The sequence below is a fragment of the Phalacrocorax aristotelis genome, chromosome Z (genome assembly GCF_949628215.1).
Source record: "Phalacrocorax aristotelis chromosome Z, bGulAri2.1, whole genome shotgun sequence".
Lineage (NCBI taxonomy): Eukaryota > Metazoa > Chordata > Aves > Suliformes > Phalacrocoracidae > Phalacrocorax > Phalacrocorax aristotelis.
In genome coordinates this window covers 40,872,597-40,892,479 of record NC_134311.1, presented here as the reverse complement: position 1 = coordinate 40,892,479, position 19,883 = coordinate 40,872,597, and the positions used below count along the sequence as shown (strand labels likewise).

Below are 19,883 nucleotides of genomic sequence, written 5' to 3'. Positions count from 1 at the left end.
TTCCTGAACTATGTGCAGGCTAACTGTTCTTGCTTTAAAGTCCCTGGAGACACATGAAGAAATCTGCCGTCAACAAAAAAGAAACAATAGCAACACCTTGACAGGTGGAAAGCAGATCATTAAAGGTCTTGCAGAAGAACTAAGAGACCCTGAATGCTGAAACAAGCGAACAAACCCCCCCCCCCCCCCCCAAACAAACAGAACAAAACAAAATCTGAAGGAAAGTTGAGAACTATATTCTGTATCTGATAATATTTCCTGTATTTTTTATTATCCTTTTGAGAGCGCTATTAGGAATAAATGGCTATTGAACTCTACAACTGACATAAATGAACTCTACATAAATATTGATGAAGTTAGTGTGATCACCTTTCAGATCTATTTACAAAAGGAAACATTTTTAATACACAAGTCTCTTTAAATCAGTGAAGAGAAAAAAAACTAAGTAGCATTATATGCTGGATCACATGCTGCTGTAACACAAATGGCAATTATTGTATTTTTTTCAACATCTGCTTTTCCCCTTTATTACTCCTTTCCATTGTTTCACGTTTTCCATTGCTCAAAGTATTTCCTCTTGCATTCTCACCCTCTGCCCCTGTAGCCTTCCAAGTTCTTGCACGGTGCTGCTCAAACTTGCTGACAGTTTGTATTAATCCCCATACTACCTATAAACACTCCACCTTCCAAAGATGTGTGCAGCATAGGACATGGAAAATAGAAATCTGCATAGTAAGTGCATGTGAAACTGGTATGAGCCTGCTGAGATACACTATTACAGTATAAAACTGTACTCTTTATTTATCACCAAACTTGAAAGAGAAAATTAAGAAGTGTAAGAAATTTATCTATGTCTGTGTTGAACATTGTTGTTTGTAATATGTTTTCCAATTCTTCATATACTTGAACCTTAGAAATGAGAGTCTTCCAGCACTTCCCTGGGATATTACAATCTCCTCGAATACAACCTAATGAAACAAAACCCTGCACTTTAAATTATCTCTTTCAAAGACATGAAAAAAATATCATTATGACCTTCACATATATTCTAACCCATCTACAGTCCAATTTTATCTAAATTTGATCATACACTTTACAGAAAATGCCTGCATACTTGAACTATGTCTTTTTGTTTCGGGAGTTTTATTAAGACAGTGTATATATGCAGTAATATCATTTTTAGGCAGGGTGACTGTAAATGTGATCTTTTATGGATAAATTAAATAAATTTCATATAGTTACTACATCTAAGTTATCTGAGGGTAATTCTAAATATACTGGAAATCAACAAAAAATAATTCAATACATATATGTTTTAAATCTAAGTGCTTATTCATGTTTTGTACCGCAGTAAAGCCAAGATACAGGAACAAAAAACTTCCTTTCCTTTTAGAGCAGCCGATCACCCAGAGGAGCTTCAAATCTTGGCAGACTAAGAGATGCCAACAGAGCCCCTGGCTCCAGAGGGGACATTTCTGAGTGGGACAGAGCACTGGATGTATTTGTTGGTTTTGGCTTTGAAAAAAAAACCTTAGCAAAACAGTGCAAGGCTAACACCTGCTGCGCTTTTTTCCAGGAGTTCTTCCCCAGATGACTTCCCATGGATACCAGCTAGGAAGCATACTTCCATATGATTAAACACCACAAGACCAACAATAGTCAAATGGAAACGTAACTGTTGTCAAGCTGTATGTTTCCTTTGACCTGTATACATAGTTTGGATCAGTTTGCAATATGTTATTTGAATAAAAACTGAAGGCCATTTTTACAAAAAACTTTTCTCTCCCCCCTTTGCTCTCGCACCCTTACTTCCTTTTATTTTTGGCATTATTGAGAACCATGGTCAAATTTCAGTTTTGCTTTGTTAAGTATTTAGACTGCTATTTGGCTGCAAGTCAGTGTGAGGATAAGATGAGCCCTATTACCCATGCAAATACTAAACAACAATCTAATAATGAGCAAGAGGACATGAATAGATTACTGTGAGTATTTCTACTCCACTATGGGGCAGAGGGGGATGACTTTTAGTGATATGACTGTAGAAAAGTTACAGTATTCTACAATTCAAGCCCACAGTCTCCTATGAGACTTCTATTACACCCTTCACCCTCTCCTTTTCTCTTTTTAGTTAACATTTCAAAACATACAATACATACTATGCTTATTTTCATGAGGCCCTGAACAGAAGGAATGAGTTTAGTGCATATGGCTGCTGAACTGTATAAAATTTAACCAATTTTGAAAATTTCTCCTGACTTTTACTCCTTGATTTGTATGAATGATATCTTCTCTTATTTCCTGAATATTTACCTATGAATCCCCAAAGCACTACTACAAATCATGCATGCTCTAATATATGAAGATTTTGGTATGTAATTTTCTGTGTAGCCCAACATATTTTTTTTTTTTTACATCAACTGGAATTTGTTCCTAACTTTATTTTCATTGTCTTTCTCATACAGTATACAGTAATGAAAGCCTTCTCTATTCTTTTAACTGATATCATTCAAGATGTTGACTTTTTTATTATAATAGTGACACATATAGAATCAAGTTAACATAAAATTATTTTAGTACAGATAAGTTATGATTGGCATGGTTTTATCCTGTCTGTTCCAAAATTACTTGAACCACAAATAGTTAAAGCAGTGTAGAAAAAAAAATTCCTACAAAAAAATTTATCTGAAGATACACAATCATTAATAAGTATTTTCAAAATAGCTTTTCAAAACAGCTTGTAACTTTTTATGAAAGAACTGCAAACACTGCAGTATCACATTGCCTTTTAAAAATACACATGAATGTCTATACTAATAAATCCAAACATTATAAAACTTCCCAAGACCACTATTGATCAGCGTTAGCACAACAGGATAATCAAGGAAAAGTATAGTCCTACAGACACACTGAGACAGACCTAACCCTAATAGGTGACCATTATAATCCACCTCAGTCATGAAAACAGATACGTTATTATAGCCTAATGACTGCTTGGTTATCTGTAGGTGGAATTTTCTGACCTCTGCCAGTTTGCAATGATTTACTACATTGTTGTTGTCAAGCTAAGAAGTAAAAAATTACAGACTGCTGCAGTGAATCCCTTCAGTGCCGTGTCACACCTAATGCTCACACAGCTTGCTGCCTTCTCCTCCACATTACTGCCTCTGACATCAACATCACAATACCGGAACTCAGATTAAAAACACCCTGCTTCTGATTCCTAGAGGGCTCCTCAATTCTCACTTGTCCTGGTTTTGGTTGGAATAGAGTTCATTTTCTTCGCAGTAGCTAGTATGGGGCTGTGTTTTGGATTTGTGGTAAAAACAGTGTTAATAATGTGGAGATGTTTTAGTTGTTGCTAAGTAGCGTTTACACTAGTCAAGGACTTTTTCAGCTTCCCACGCTCTGCCGGGGCACAAGAACCTGGGAAGGGACACAGCCAGGACAGCTGACCCCAACTGACCAGAGGGATATCCCACACCATGTGACATCATGCTCAGTATATAAAGGTGGGGGAAGAAGGAAAGGAGGGATGTTTGGTGTGATGGTGTCTGTCTTCACAAGTGACCCGATACATGTGATGGAGCCCTGCTTTCCTGGAGATGGCTGAACACCTGCCTGCCCATGGGAAGTAGTAAAGAAATTCCTTCTTTTCTTTTGCTTGCACGAACGCATGGATTTTGCTTTACCTATTAAACTGTCTTTATCTCAACTCACCTGTTTTCTCACTTCTACTCTTCCAGTTTTCTCCTCCATGTCAATGGGGGAGAGTGAGTGAGTGGCTGGGTGGTGCCTAGTTCCCAGCTGGGGTTAAACCATGACATCACTAGAAATAAGGATCTAAATGCTTATTTGAATCTAAATCTCAAAGCAAGCAGAGCTTACAGGAAGGCAGGTGGAGTTTGTGAACTAAGCAGATAATTGAAGCATCCTTCTTGATGAAAAATCTTCTGCCTACTGCATTTACAGTGAGTGGAAAGTGGTCGAGAAGCAGTTTCTTTGACACTAACCATATATTAGTCAGACAGTCACACTGATTTGTTCTGTTGTGATTCAATTGAATCAGAGGACAATGAAAAGACCCCCCAGTCCCAACCCCTGCATGTCTGTATCTCACAATTTACATAACAGTGCCCATGTATTACAGTGAAAATCTGCTTGGTTTATAACAAGGATCAGCAACTTCCGTAACTCCCTTAAGCTACTGGTTTTGGTTCAATTTTCAAGGCTACTTCATTAATAACTTGAGCACTAAGTGAAGTACTCTTACGTTGCTTGCCTCCTCCTTTTGTATTTACCGAGGTAACACACTTGCAAGCATATTAAAACAGTGCTGTCTTTCTGAGTTAATGGCCAGAAAGCCAAGTTGCTTGTGCTGCTGTTCATAGCTCTGTCAAACACCAACAGAAGGAATTAACAAGTTTATGATCAGCCTCACCATTCTTTTTTTCAGCAGTACTCATACAATTAAAATACTATGCTAACTGTATTCTGCTGCTAATGATTAAGGGAAGTTACGAAATGCAGAACTGTTGCTCTTCTAGACAAGTTCTTAAGGAGGAGTGGAACTTAAAACACAGCCTGAGACAGCCATCAAGAGACATACAGACAGAGGCTTTCAGAAATAAAGGCTCCTCTTTCTCTTCCTAGACTGAGCAGGACTGAGGCCAACGCTTTCTAATCAGAGCTTCATATAAAGGGGAGTACCAGAAACTTTAGCCCCTTTAGGCTATATAACAAATGCATGTAAGAGAATACCACCTTTTCTTTCCCAGCAGCAATTCACTGAGTGTTGCCAAGACTTTAAAAAGTATTGCCCATTGTAGATTTGTGTTTGGGTTTTTTTCTCTTATTATTTTGTTTAATTCTGGCTCATTAGGTTTAGTCTCCCTGCTAAGTGGAATAGGGGCGAAGAGTCTCCAAAGACAAGAGCCAAAATGGTAGGTGAATGACTGTGACATGACTTTGCCAGAACATGGATGACTGCCACATAACCGGCAAATCCTTCCCACTTACTTCAGCTACTGGCTGGACAAATTAACCATTTATTTTGAGCCTAAGGAGCAACAACAGAAACAACAAAAAGCCCCATATCAACTTACTGACATTATATAACGTACTCATTGTTGCAAGATTTAATTCAAAGTCTACAATACGTTTTCATTTCACAGTTTGGAGATGGAAAAGTAATGAATGAAACAACAAGAAAAAGAACACAATTAGCTAGACAGTGACTCATCATAATATAACTATGCATTAAGCAGGATTAGTTATTCCTAGTTTGCTTGCCATCAAGTATCCAAGCCCAAGGATGTAAGTAATGTTTCTGAAGCAATGTGTTTCTGGGGAAGGATCCCCATAAATAGTTGCTGTCTACAGACTTAAAAAAAATCCTGTTAGTAAATTTTATTTTATTTTTTTTACCCCTTAATTAAAAGGGAAACAGTATTTCAGCAGTTACATCCTTGGAAGAGGACTAAAATGAAACAGTTCAGGTAAAATGATTTGAGATTCTAATTTTTTTTCCACCTCACAGGTAGTATAAACTACCTGTATAGAAAAGAGAGAATAAGGTACAACAAGCATAAGGACCATGCCATGCATTTATATGATTAAGAAAAAAAAGCATCATATATACTAAGTCAAACAAAAGCCACAGAATATTCCACTGTCAAACACAACACTAACTGAATTTCTGTTACTTACTATTTGTAATCTTTCTCTGGGTATTTGTTTCCCCCTTATTTTTCATTTCAGCAAGTAAGATACTCAGTAATATTAATAGCCCTTGCTCCTCACGGGATTAAGAAAAGCCTCAGAAAATGGTCAAACTGTGTCTTATAAAAACTGTGCTCATGCAGATTGCCAAATGACTTCCTGAAGCACAACCTGAAGTCTAATTTTAATTAGGTTCTATATAATAAAGGCAGACTAAAGAAATAAACAAATCCACAAGTTTCTTGAACAGAGATTTTATTACAGACAATCTGCATATTGCGGATAGAGACTCATCCTTAACACCAAACACAGAAAAGATACATTAGTCCCCTAAGGGGAGCTTTAATAAGTCCAATACTCTGGGAGAGGAAGACAATCAGCTAGGGACTCGCATTTTAAACTTTTCAAATATACTGAGCCCAATTACGCAAGCTTTGTTCATGCTCATGAATTCTTACATGAATAGTCTGGTATTAGATCGAGCAAGTGCTCATCAACATGATTAAGAGGACAAGCACTGGACTCATCATAATTAATGCTGAGTCATAAATGCCCTGGGGGACAAAATAGAAAAATAATTATGGGTCAGATCTAGTTCAATTTATACTACAAATTTTAAAGGATTTCTTCGAATACTTGTTCAATGTCATTTTTTCGAAAAGGTTTTCACATGAGGACTTCCACTAGACTTGTAAAACACGCTTGGAAGGATGCTTGATGTCAAGAGGTAGATGACTGCAAAGCAAATAAATGGAAAGAACAAATATTTTTGGTTACAATTTCAACTACATCTCTCATCTTTACTGCTTTGTTGAGGAAACTGAGGAGAGCCTTTTACCATCTCTGTCTAATCTGTAATGCAGGTACTGTGGCTAGTGGATGAGTGGCTAAATACTACTTAACTGCCAAGAATAACTCCTACAGCAAATAATCTGTACAAAATCAGAGTCAAAGGGGTTTGCAGGAGAAAAAGAGCTCTTGGGTAAACTACCCATTCTCTGTTAACTGCATGCAAATCACATGGAAGCTGAACTACCGGCTGCTGGTCTGGGTGGTAGCAGGGTGTTGGTTAAAAGGACACATAAATGATGAGCAGGTAACCATAGACTGAAGATGTAAAAATGGGTATTTCTTGAGCCAAGCTCTTTTCCTACTTGGAAGCAGCTCAGTCGGCTTGCCTCATGCACCCCACTCTGTCTGTACGTCTAACAGCTGACCTATGAACTAGAGGTGATGTTTGTACTAATGAACTGTCTGTACGGAAGTCACATGCCCTATCAATACACGCTGTGTACTAACACTGACAAGACAGAGGGGGTGGAGGAAGATACTGGTGAGCTGTGTCAGACTCCTTCTGGAGTGAGGCTGGCAGTGCAATTAAAAAGAGGTGTCTTCTCAGAAGTCTCATTGCGCTTTTACTGTCCATCTACTGGGCACAAATCCATTTCTGTTAACAGCATTCAATTAAAAGAGCTGGAAGATGAAGCAAATAAGCTTTGTCTTTCTAATTGTTACGTCTGACTTCAGTTGCAAAAACCTATCCTTCTGTTTTCACATAATTGAAACAGTGGTGGAAGGTTAAAAAGCAAGTAAGTGCATGAAAAAGAGAAGAGGTGGTAATGCAGGGAAAAAATACAAATGCTGATGGAAAGCATTAGTATTTATTAATTACAAATTTACTATGCACAATCCTGCAATTTCCAAAATTAGGACTTGTTACAACTTCTCACAGGAGGAAAAAAAATAGAAGGAAGGAAAAGAAAGAGAGTCAAAGTGGAACTAGCAGCTCACTTACATGGCCTCTCGTTGAATCCAGATTTAGGAATACAGACATTGACATCAAAAGCCCTTCCCCGTGTCTGGAAACTGCTAGTACAATTAGCAACCTATTTAAAAAAGCTTTAAAATGCTGTCAGACATATTTTAGCAAAGAGTGGAGATTTTCTTTTTAAACATTTAAAAGAACTGATGCCAGGAGAGGCAGCATTAATTTCATCAGATTAAAGGGAATCTACTGCAGGTTGTCTTTTGATTCTTCAGAAAAAACCTGCATTTGTTGAAGCTAGCATCTCTTTTCCTGCTTTTTATATAGCCAATATTGAAGTATTTTGAAGCAAAGTTCTTTATAAATTGCCTTACTTACAAGTTGAATTGCAGTTAAATCACTGCTCTTTGATATGCAGAATATGGAATTTAGCTTCTTAAAAGTAACTTTGCCATGATCAAAAAAATCCCAAAACAACAACAACAAAACCCTGATAATGTGTGAAATTGCTATTCAGAGACTAGTGAACTGAGAAAATTTCTGGACTGGCAACAGTTTATACCTTCAATCTCAAAACAAAGATGAAAATGTACATCATTTTTTACCAGGAAAAGGGGGATTTTTTCTATCCTGGGTCTGGTGACAAATAAGTTAAAAAGAAAAGAAATCTTTAACAAACAAATCAGGTCTGAAAGAAACGAGACCTGGTAGCAACTTCAGTTGCTTACTTTAGCTTCAGGTAGACCACTTTTTGATTTAGCTTAGGGGAATAGTTTGTTCCTTGTTTTAACCAGTGGAAGGCATATTTAATTACCTACAATATCTGAGAAGACAGTGAATAGATGTACATTAAAAATTACCCCCAAGAAGGGTCTGGTATTGACTTACTGTCATTTTTCTAGAATGTTTCACTGTTGCATGTAAAGTCTGAGTTCAAACCCAGAAAGCTAGCCAAGCAATATACGCTCAACACCCTTAACAAAGTTGTGGGGGTGGGCAGAGGTGGGACAGAGGTGAAGGAAATGAAAAAAAAAAAAAAAAACCAAAGAAAAGGAAAGTGTTAAGCACAATGTTGTCATGTATCATCTTTATACCCTCCTGACTGTTGAAGCTTTTAGGTTCAGGCACTACTCCAAGCTAAGCTAGAACATCCTCCAGCCTGACCTAACTTTCATCAGGTGCTAACAGATCTGGCGGACACTGCTCTGCTTTACTTCACCAAAGCCCACAGTGGCCTAATCACATCTCTGTATTCTCACAACATGAATACTGCATGGGTCTGGAGGTAAGTGTGGAGTCCCTGAGGTTGGGCATAGGTAGCATATAACCAAAAACCCCACAGCTGATTATCTGAACCAGCTCCCGCGTATGCTGAGTATGTATCTCTGTATGCCCACAGTGGCACAAGGCACTGAGCCACAAACACATGATTCCAGTATTCACTTCTGCAGTCATACAGGTTTTTGAAGCAACCCCAAACTAGTATGATTAACACTTTGGTACAATGATGTTATAAAGGGAGGAAACATTTTTGTTTCATACAGAGGACAAAAAGAGTAGAAGCAAAAGAAAAAAAAAAAAAGACAACTGCCATACTCGAATTAATTTTCTTGAAGTTTTCAATCTTTAAGTAAATAACATTAATGTTAACTTAAATGCTATGGGATCCTATCCACGATTCATATTTAGGTTCTTAGATATGCTGCTCCAATCTACTTATTGGCAGCTATGCTAGCTATTAAAATAAAGTAAGTTAAGCTAGTAAAACAAATTAAGGCATTACTAAAGGATGTTTAGATTAAATTACGCAGATTTAGCAAGCATATTCAACATTTCTGGTAAAACTGACTTTCTCATGGCCACATGAGCCACTGAAAGTGAGAGGGAGCGAAGACAGGATCCCTACAGCCTACCACAGCTCACCCACACAGGCAAAAGAACCTAGCTCAAAGAGACTGTGTAGCTCGTGGTGATCCATAGTAAACATGCTGGGCGTGCACTGCTCCCCACTCATGACACTGTGCTGTAAATCAAATGCAGGGTCATCCTGGGACAGTTCACAACATGAGTGCTACCGCAAGTGGGGCCAGGCGTACAGAGGCTGGGGCACTGGATGGAGCCACAGGAAGGAGGGAGGAAAAGTTCTACCTTTACACAGTCTTCCAACAAGAGCTTTGAGCACTTTTACAGCACTGTTGTTCATTTTAAGGTCTAGTTGTTAGTATTTCAGTCCTACTCATCGGTGTGTACCAGCACAGGTCTCTGCCTAGCAAGATGCTGTAAGAAGACGAAAGACAGCACAGACTAAACACTCACTATGGCAAGATTCCCTCAAAATATAAGAAACATTTTAAGGGTGTGAGCCTCTCCCGCATTCTATAATTGGTTGTGCTGAGGAAGAAAATTTCTATGAAGCACAGAGGAAAATGCTTTGCTCAGTTACAGATTTTATTTAAAAACTGTAACAGTGCTGGCACCCTAACATATCATAACAGTGAAGATTTATCCTTGTTACTTTCGTTACATTCATCTGCTGATGCAGTGAGGCATAATTAGGAGATGGAGACAAATACATATGTCTGAATTTTGGGCGCCGTAGGCTTCTGGTTAAGCGCATTTTTACTCAGCCTTTCAAAGTATCCATGAACTCCAGTTTCTAAGACAAAATTACTTCGCAGTTAAAGCATGCATTACATTTTTGCTCATCGTAAGGAAGAGATAGTTACTGTCCCTTCTTTTCACATAGCTTACAGAAGGAATTTTTTGTATTTTGTGCAACGCCTCCAACTGCAGACCCAAAATTATGGCATTGTTTCCTGCTTGGTTCCTCAGGCCACTTGGAAATACTTATTTTTAACAATTCCCTGGAACTCTGCAGCTGGTATAATCCTGTCTCTGCAAAGTGGGCGCTGGAAAACGCAACTAATCAGGAACTCTGTACTCCACAGACATCTTAACCACATTTTGCCCAGCTGTATGAAGCTATGTCAAATAATGATCCCATCAGATTAATTCCATGGTCCATACTGCTGGAGCAAACATAAGACTCTAAGAAACTCACCAAATTTCAACCAGTCTAGTTCAAAAGGAATACGAGAACCAGGTAAAAAGCCTAGCAGTATAACAGTTTGTGTTTATTATCCTCCTCTTACACTCTTCAGCAGAATACAATTGCACAAAATCTGATAGGGAGAACACTCAAGGTGAAAGGAAAAAAAAAAAAAACCCAACACCAAACAGAAACACAAACCTTAACATGAACAAGATCTAATCTAGAATGGCCAAAACAAACAAACAAACAAAAAACGCAACAAACCCCAACCAACCAAAGAAGAAAATACAAAACTGAACACCACCCACCACCCCCACCACCCCCAACCAAAAAAAACCCCTACAACACACAACCCAGTGACAGAGAAAAAGCTTATTTGGAACCCTGTCGAAAAATAACCATGTTCAGAGAATAATGACTTAAAGAACCAAGAGAAGCATTACCAAACTATCTTCAGGGATTAATGCTTACCTTACAAGTAGGTTCTTGACAACTCAGCCTACATATCAACTATATCACTCCCTTCACACACGTTTTTACCAACCCTCCTCCAAGGCATATTTATTTAAATTTCCTCTCACTGTGGTAGCTTCATATGACAAATCTAATTTTCATTCCTTTCCCAAGAGGAAAGAATTTGTAAAATTGAATTCTCATGCAGCTTGGACCACTAATGCAGGACAATGAAAAATTGCACTCAAATGTTGAATAGCCAGAATTTGATTGCATTTCATGTTGGCAAGGTTTCTGTAGATGGTGTCTGTTTCAGTACACCCAGACAGTTATAACATCTGCTTGGGCTGCATTCATAAAAGGTTGTTTTTTCTGCATATACTAGTCAGTACATAATACATTGAAAAAGACCTACTGGATCACAGAAATGCATCCCAATGCAAATTAAGGAAGCAGCTCTCTGAATAGTACTGACTTCAGTGAAGAAAAAATAAAAATATTTTTGTTGCAGTTTTCTTATTTGTCAGATGGGCAAAACACCACCCACATTGCTGATTCATATGGTATCATCAGACAGCAGTGCACAGGAAGCTCTACAGGAAGACCACAAAAGATGACAAGCGTCCATAAGGGACAGATAGGCAGAAACATACCAGTAAGAACATACACACACCACTGGAACCAGGAAATGATGGAGCTAGCAAGCAAGCTACAGCTTCTCTCTATCATTAATATTAGATCTTCAGAAATCTACTTCTTTAAAATGTGTATTTCTTTTCTGAAACAGAGATGAGGAAGAGTTATGTAATTTTTCACAGGAGGGAGTTGCTGTTTAAAATATTTTGCAATGCAATGAATGAGTACTCCGCTACAGCAAGGGCAGCCAGTGCAAGTCATTGTTTATCACACAAGGACAGGAGCTACAAGGCTGTACTGCCATGCCCCTCTCTGATTAGGTTGGTTTTATTTATAAATATTGCCCCTCAGAAAAACATTTTTTTTTACATGAGGCCTTTCACAATGAGTCTAATAATGAGGTCACACACATGTTTTTCCTGCTCAGTGGCCCAAGAACTACCCACAGGTGAAATGAATTTCAAATTTCAAGACTCAGCTTGGAAGAATGCCAACAGGTGTTCAGATTTCTCTCTAGGAGTGTGAAGACTTGGCTGGCAAGCAGTAAATGAACTATACACAACACAGTATCATTACATGAATCCTAAAAGAACACACTTCTGAAAACTAACAAGCCTACACAAATAGTCATATGCCCTCTAAATCGCAAAAGGGTCCTTAGAAACTTCCTGACCATACTTTTAGAAACCACCTGCACGGTCTATATTGTCCCTTGCAGAAATGCCTCGCTTACTCTCAGTGTGCAGGCTCCTTTGCAACCTCTGGGAAGATCTGTCCGTTCATGCACTCCTCAATTTCCTCATACATATCCTTAAAACACCTTTCTTTATAAGCAAGTTTGAACCAGATAAGTAATTCCAACTTTCTTACATAAAAATCCATTTTATACCACATACACGTCAGTACATATGTGCACTGGTCAAACATTCTTCATGTCTTTTAGTGATGTCGCAGCCCAATACTCATGGCTCCTCCATCGTAATTATCATCAAAGAACCACTTAACTTCTTCTACTGCAGAAGTTTTCAAAAGCTGCTTATGAAGTGGCAAGTGGTTGAAAAAACTCCAGCTTTTTCAAAAAAGAGAGTAAGTACTGAAGTTAATTTTTTCCCCAAATTGTACTGCACATCTAAATTAAAATTATTTTAATCTAAATTAAAATATTTTTGAAAAATGTCACCACATTTCATTCTGTCCCATGCCCTCTTTGTATTTGCAGACTACTGGCTGCAAGAAAATTTATAAATATCTAGTATGTTTTTGCGCTGTTTTGAATGGCTTTATTTTCAGTCCTTCATTTTTACTCTTTCAACTTTTCAAAGGTCACGGCAGTGCTTAAAAGTTTGAGTGTCAGAGAAAGTAAAAGAAAAGGAGAAAAAAATAACTAAAGGAAATTCAAAGTTCTGACAAAAGTTATGACAAACTATAGTTTGTCATAGAAATAAGTTCTGACAAAGTTCTGACAAAAGTTATGACAAAAAGTAATTAAACCTTTACTGCAAAAGATTTCAGCTTTCAAGAAGTACTTTTTCAAACCAGAGCCTGAATGAAAGCAGCTTAAAAAAAAAAAGCATAGGGTCAAAGGAATCATAAAAATGTACACTAGAAGTTTCTCAAAAATATTCTGTCCCAGAAATTACAGTTTTATCTGATTACATGGGTTTATGAGTGAGGATTAAAAAAAAGCCTACCCTCTAAGAGCTTAAAATTGCATAAGATTCTTCCTATTTGGTTGTGGTGGGTGCCTTTAAGAAGCAAGTTTAGCTTTCAGAGGCTGGTACAATGAATTAGTCTGGCCTTAGTTTTATTTTCAAATGGCGCTTGCACATATGCTGTTATGGCTTAAAACATAGAAATGTGCTTTTTCATGGAATATTATCTTGATCGGTACCATTAATAAAAATAAATAAAACAGTTAAAAACAAAAGCAACAAGCTACCTGGGCCCATAGTCTGCAAACAGGTAGGCATGTGATTGGACTGATGTCGTGTGCATATATAATCAACTCTTCATGTGCACACTTTATACCTACTTTATCCAGGCAGAAACAAAGAGCAAAATAATCTTTCAGAAAAAGTAGGGAATCAAAGGAATGATGTGAATACCTCTATCAGGCAATACATTCCACAATACAAAACAAATTATACTTGAGGAAAGAAAAGGGGATGGAGGTGTTTTGATTTGTTCTTTTTAAAAGAAGTCTGTTGCTTAACATTAGCCTATTTTCTAAGCCAAAGCTTATTTTTATTTTAAGACAAAGCCTTCCTGCATGTCAGACATTGTAACTTTTACCACACAGTAAGGGCAAACTGAAAAAGAGACTGACAAAAACCCCAGAAAAATATGATCCATTTTAGTGGAAAATTTCTTAATCCATTGCAGTACATCTTATTTCAGACAACTTTTCTGTGTTACTAGAAATGAACAATGAAGACATGAGATTTCAAGAATTTTTAGTCATTCTACATAATATGACCGGAACAGAATTGGATGTGAGTTCCCTGGAAAAGCTTCCTGCAGGAAATAAATATTTTCATAAAGTTTCAGTGGAAAATATGACAAAAACATTTCAATCTGAAATTATTTCAGAAATACATGCTGGATAACTGTAGCATATCTTGTGTAAAAATGAATAAAATAATTAGGAAGCTATTACTGTTAAATATTTTCCTCTAGGAAATACTTCTAGATGGTTATGTTTATGTATTTCCTGTATAAAAATTATACTGTATAAATACCTATATTTACATAACTGTTGTTAATTATGCATAAATTCAAATCCATTCCAAGAGTAGGAAATCTTGTTAAAATAAATGCCAAACTCCTATTACATGCAAAAGTTGCCCTGAGAATATTTCACATTTTCATTGCCAGAGAGCACGCTCACGAGTATTTCCTTTCAGACACACAATATGCTCTGCAAACAAAGTAATTAAGTGACAAATGTATCTGAAGTAAAACAGTCAGAAAGAAAGGAAACAAAAAAATGTTAGAAACCTGCTTTCCTATATTTATGATCCTGTATTCAGTGTATGAGCAATCAAAATCTGCAAGAATCTGCCAGCATTATCACCATCTATTTGTTCTCCACACTAGCAGAAACAGTAAAATGGTGGAACTGGAAAGCTAAAACACGGACATTACACCCCACATGAGTGTTTTTGTATATGACTTATCACTTCCCGTTAGCAAAGGGCAATTAATCACTTAAAATGTCGTATTTTAAAAAATAAAGAGCTTCACTTAAAATGAAATATAAAAGGAGGAAGGAAGAAATCTTATTGCTCTGCAAAAAGAGTAGCTAAAATATAGTTTTCAAATTTATGCTAAACTGAAGGCTAAAGACAGTTTCCTCATTTCATTTCAGCGAAATTACCTATTATTTTACTGGAAAAGAAGAATGTTAATTTATTTCTGTGTTTGCTTTAAATATAGCTAATCTCAGCTCTTCATGGGAACATTCAACCCTGCTTGTCTAAGCTTACTTCTGACACACAAAAATTTTTTTCCCCCACTCTTGGAAAAGTATCTAAAAGTCACACTTGTGTTGAGGTAAAGCATGAAACAGTTAAGCAGAATGTAACAGAGGAAACAAGCAACTTACAAATGCATTGGAGCAATACAGACAAATGCGAGAAACCTCAGCTCTAAACAGAGAGCAAGCAAATGAGTGAACAGGTAGAAAGAGGACAGGATGTAAACTACTACATGCATGGTTTTAGGTTTTGTTTTGTTTGTTTTGGGTTTTTTTAAATAATTTTATTCAAATAAAAAGGGGGAGAAAGAAAACAGCAGAGACTAAGACAAAATGGTAAGGCCACAGGTAAGCAGATAAAGACCTGCTGAGGTCACATGTATGTAAGCCTGGAGAGGTGCCAGACAGAAAGGCAGGGCATGGGAGGAGTAAATGACTGGCAGAAGGAGACTGATAAAAAGATGACAAAGACAGCTGGGGAGAGGCTGGAATCTAGTTAGAACTGTCAAAGTCCTCGTGAAGGACTCTCTATGAAGCGCTCAGGAGGAAACTGTTCCTGCCTTTACTGGAGCCCCTAAAGCTCACTGATCAATGTCCTTATGGGAGGAAACACAGCTGTCAGGGAGACGGGTTTTACCTCACATTATGGCTCCTGAAAAATGTTTCTGTATTGGAATAGATGTTGTTGAAGGACCATGATACTTTAAATCTAACTATACTCGTCCCTGTCAGCCAGCTCTGCAGCAATCTGTTTCTTCCCAAAGTAATGCATCTGGAGCTTTCTGGTATTAGAAGCATTTAACTTTTCTGCAAGTCTCCTACTCATTGGGTAACTTTTCTTTTGTTTTGAGTGAATGGAGAAGAACTTCTGAGAGTACTTAAATACTAACCAAGGACTAAAATACATTAAATACTAACCAACACCATTATTATAAATCTCTTTTTCTTGTAACCTACTTTAAGCCCTCTGCTCCAGGTTTGAGATGCTGCAGAATACTGTTGGTGCAGTTGGCACCATTTGGGTTTCTCCATCTGCTTGAAGAGCCGCTTGATTATCCCTGTTCCAAACCAACAACGTTTCATTTCATCATCCCAAGAACATCACCAATGCTTCAACACAACAACAAAACAACAAACCGCAAAAACATAGCCCTGTCAAGAGGCCAGAAATCCCACACATCTGTGTATCATCTGACAGTCAATAACCCTCCCAGTGTTTGCATGCTGCTGTTCTGGATTCAGTCCTTCACACTCTTTGCATATCAGGTGAGGTGTTCGTAGGAGGTCCTTTCCTCGAACCTAGGTTTGTTCAACACCAAATTTCACCACAGAGATCTAGAGCACTTCACATTCCCAACTTTATGCAGTCCAGTTTATGCAGTTCAACTCCATACCCACTCCTGTTGTCCTACCTCTGTCTGTATTTTTATTTGTTTGCTCCAGTGGATTTGCCTGACTTAGAAGAAATCAGCTAACAAGGTAAACATGGACTTGAAGATAATGCCAGTAAGATTTTGGACTTTGAAAGCATTTCCCATATCTGCTTATTTTTACTGCAAAATATTCCCCAAAGGGAGCAGGCATAAATACAGAAACAATTTCAGCAGAAAACACTCTTGGAAACTTAACAGCAAATATCTATGTCTACAATAAAGCTTGCTTTTATTTTTTCAGCCTCTTTAAAAACTTTCTTGTAGCCTGTTCTGTTACTCACATTAGTTATCTTGTTACAAATATTTAAGAAATCTCATAGGAAATTATGGGGATCGGATTCAAGTACGATTTCCTGACTGCTAATCGCCATGGAGTGACACCTTCCTGATACCATCTGCTAGAGCAGAGAGGCAACTTGTCTTCTGGAAGTTACATTGAAAGGGAATAGTACAGTGTAGCAGCAGTAGTTGGTGTTTAGTATAGTAATAAATAATAGATTTGTTTAGCATAATAATAGACTTCTTAAGGACAAGAGAGAAAAAAAGCCACTTTCAGCAATATTAGGCGTGCAAATAAAAAAAAAAAGAAAAAAGAGGGGGGGCTTCTAAGCCATTATGAAAAACAGCAGGAATGTGAGAATTTAGAAGATTAAAATGAATGGTTGTCTTATTTCAGTGTTTGAAAGGAATGACAGAAGCATGGACACACAGTTCAGCTATCTAAAAAGACAAATTGTAAAAACCATAAACCTGTATTTTAGTTTTTAAAAAATGTGCATTTGAATATCTGTGGTTGCATAAGTTAGTACTGTACCTTCCCAAAATTTTGCAAAGACAGGCAATTTTGACAATTGCTTATGAACATTTCTACAGAAAACTCTCCTGTGTTTCCTAAAATATTTCTTACTCTAGAATTCAAAAGCCATATGAAAAGTTCACAACTTCTAGTTAAAAAATAAGTAACGGAAGCACAATAACATTTACCCAAAAGGAAACTAAAAACCAGTCCATAAGCCACCATTTCCTATGACAGACAAATTCCTAAGAGATCACCCTCACCCATTATCTTAAACCTCAGTAGAGCTCATATTCTGAAGTTTAACACGAAAAAGAAACGTCTTTCATGTTATAATGCTCTTCCATCAGTTCAGAGATATTACATTCTAAACACTAATTGCAACATTTTTCAACTGACTTTCACTACTTTGATAGTAAGTCTTTCAGAAAAGCCTAGATTATAGTACAGAACAATACATGTCAGTCTCTGCCTCTTTAGTTATATTGGTGACCACAAAGCCAACACAATTCCGCAAGAACTAACTTGCTAAACTTAAAACTTGCCTCTTGCTATATTGGTTATATTAAAACAATCCAACCTAAGTGGTGTTATGATGTTGTACACCACACAAAGATCACAACTGCCTACTTAACTAACTTTTTAAGACCACCTCAAATTCCAGCAGCATTCAGAGATTTGAAACACTCCAAATTAAATAATTCCCAGGTAGATGTAAGAAAACTGGTACAGTAACAGAAAAAGCTACTGTAGCCCCAAAGTCTATTGCAGAACATGAGGATCTTGACAAAAAAAAAGGGCACTTTTCTGTAGGCCCAGCCACATCAATACTAGCTTGAGCTGCAGTTTTCTAAACTATTGTGCAAAACAACTACTGTGCTAAAAATATGTTATTACTTAAACTTTGAGATATTCTCTCCAGAAATAGGACTTCCTGATAGGAGATTCAACTTAATAGGAAGTGCCTTTCCTGTGTTTTCTAGACTGCTAGGCTAATGAGTTTGTTTTCAACAGCCTTTAAAAAAAGAGGAGCAAATTAACCAACTGATTGGTGTCCACTGCTTCAAAGTGAAATGAACTTGTATACAAACTGTAAGTGTAGTAGACTGCACTCTACTCTGGGATGATGCTGTAGCAAGTCTGATTGCCCTTTGTTTCCGAAGGAATTAGCATAGGAATTGCCTTGAGACCTTGTCAGCTGGTAACTTCTATTTCACTCTCCATGTAACCCTATTAGAAACTGATGGGAAGGCTTGTGAAGGAGCTGAGCTGACTCCCACTTTGAGGAAAGTTATTTTTTGTTTATAGAAAGTGAACAGCTCTGGCCATACGTACACAGCTATGCCCAAACCTAACCAATCACTCCAAGTATATGAAAACACTATACAAAACACCACATAAATTCAGCACTCTTTACTTAAACAGTAACTGCAGAACATATACTCCATAGTACAATACAATGAAAAATCCTGATTTTTTACAATTAGTACTTCCACCTACTATGGCAAAGCGACAATCAATACCAATTTTGAAGAAAAAAAATGATTGCACTTTACAATCAACTAACTTTTCAGGTCAGTATGCTATATCCTTTGCCCAGAGCAAAAACATGCAGCCAAAAGGCCGAAGTACACATACAATTGCATTCTTCTTTTTAATACTAATTACACATTTTAATTCATGAAGCATGAGAGGAAACTAGGTAGCTCCAGCACACAGTCAGACTAGGAAGTTCTGTCTCTTTTACCAATGAGGCAAAGTTTTAAAAAATTCTTCCTCTGCACAAAAAAACCCACCCATAATGAAAGTTAGTTAACAACATGGATTTTGACAGACAGGATCCTCCTGACTTCCCACTGTACAAACCCAAGCTCATGCGAGACTCTGGTTCTTGCCACATTACGTCAGTGATGCCCACCTGCAATGACTTTGGCAGATCCAAATGGAGAAACAAAGCTTCTTTAACCTGGTAATAAGCTTTATCTTTCCTACTTCTAAATTACATTTTTAAAACATATACAGCAGTTCAATTCTAATAATTAAACTTCATATATGTAGACACAAAAGATTTTCATCTTAACACAAGTTTATTTCATCCTGTCTTCCCCAGTTAACGGAAGCTTACTTCTTTATCATAAATGTCCCTGCTCTATGATAGTTTCTGATATATAAAAAAAATCAGAATAACTTCTGAGAAATTCAGAGAAAGTATTATTTTCATCCATGATTACTAAATTCTCCTTAAATGCACTTTCATAAGAATGAAGGAGAGGTAAGCACTCCACTTGTGAGAGCTTAAACTCTGCACCTGACAAAGTTGCTGATAATGGCTCAACAGTAAAAATCAGGACAAATTCAAGAACTGTTATCAAAATCATACCGCTCCTGTGACAAGGAGTGGGAGATGTAGCCATGTAATCCTGCACCTTACCATGTATTCAAGTAAATATTAAGCATTTCACTCCCCTTCAGTAACGCTTAAATTATGTCACTTATCTTTCTTCTAAAATGTAAACATAAAAAATTTCAAATGTATTTTGTCCTTTCAAATTTCA

General features: G+C 37.2%; 1 protein-coding gene across 2 annotated transcripts in view; it reads right to left on the bottom strand.

The window, feature by feature from the left end:
* LOC142050120 (guanine nucleotide-binding protein G(q) subunit alpha) overlaps positions 1 to 19,883 on the bottom strand; it is a 129,771-nt gene that overhangs the window by 64,376 nt on the left and 45,512 nt on the right. The gene's annotated exons all lie outside the window — the stretch shown is intronic.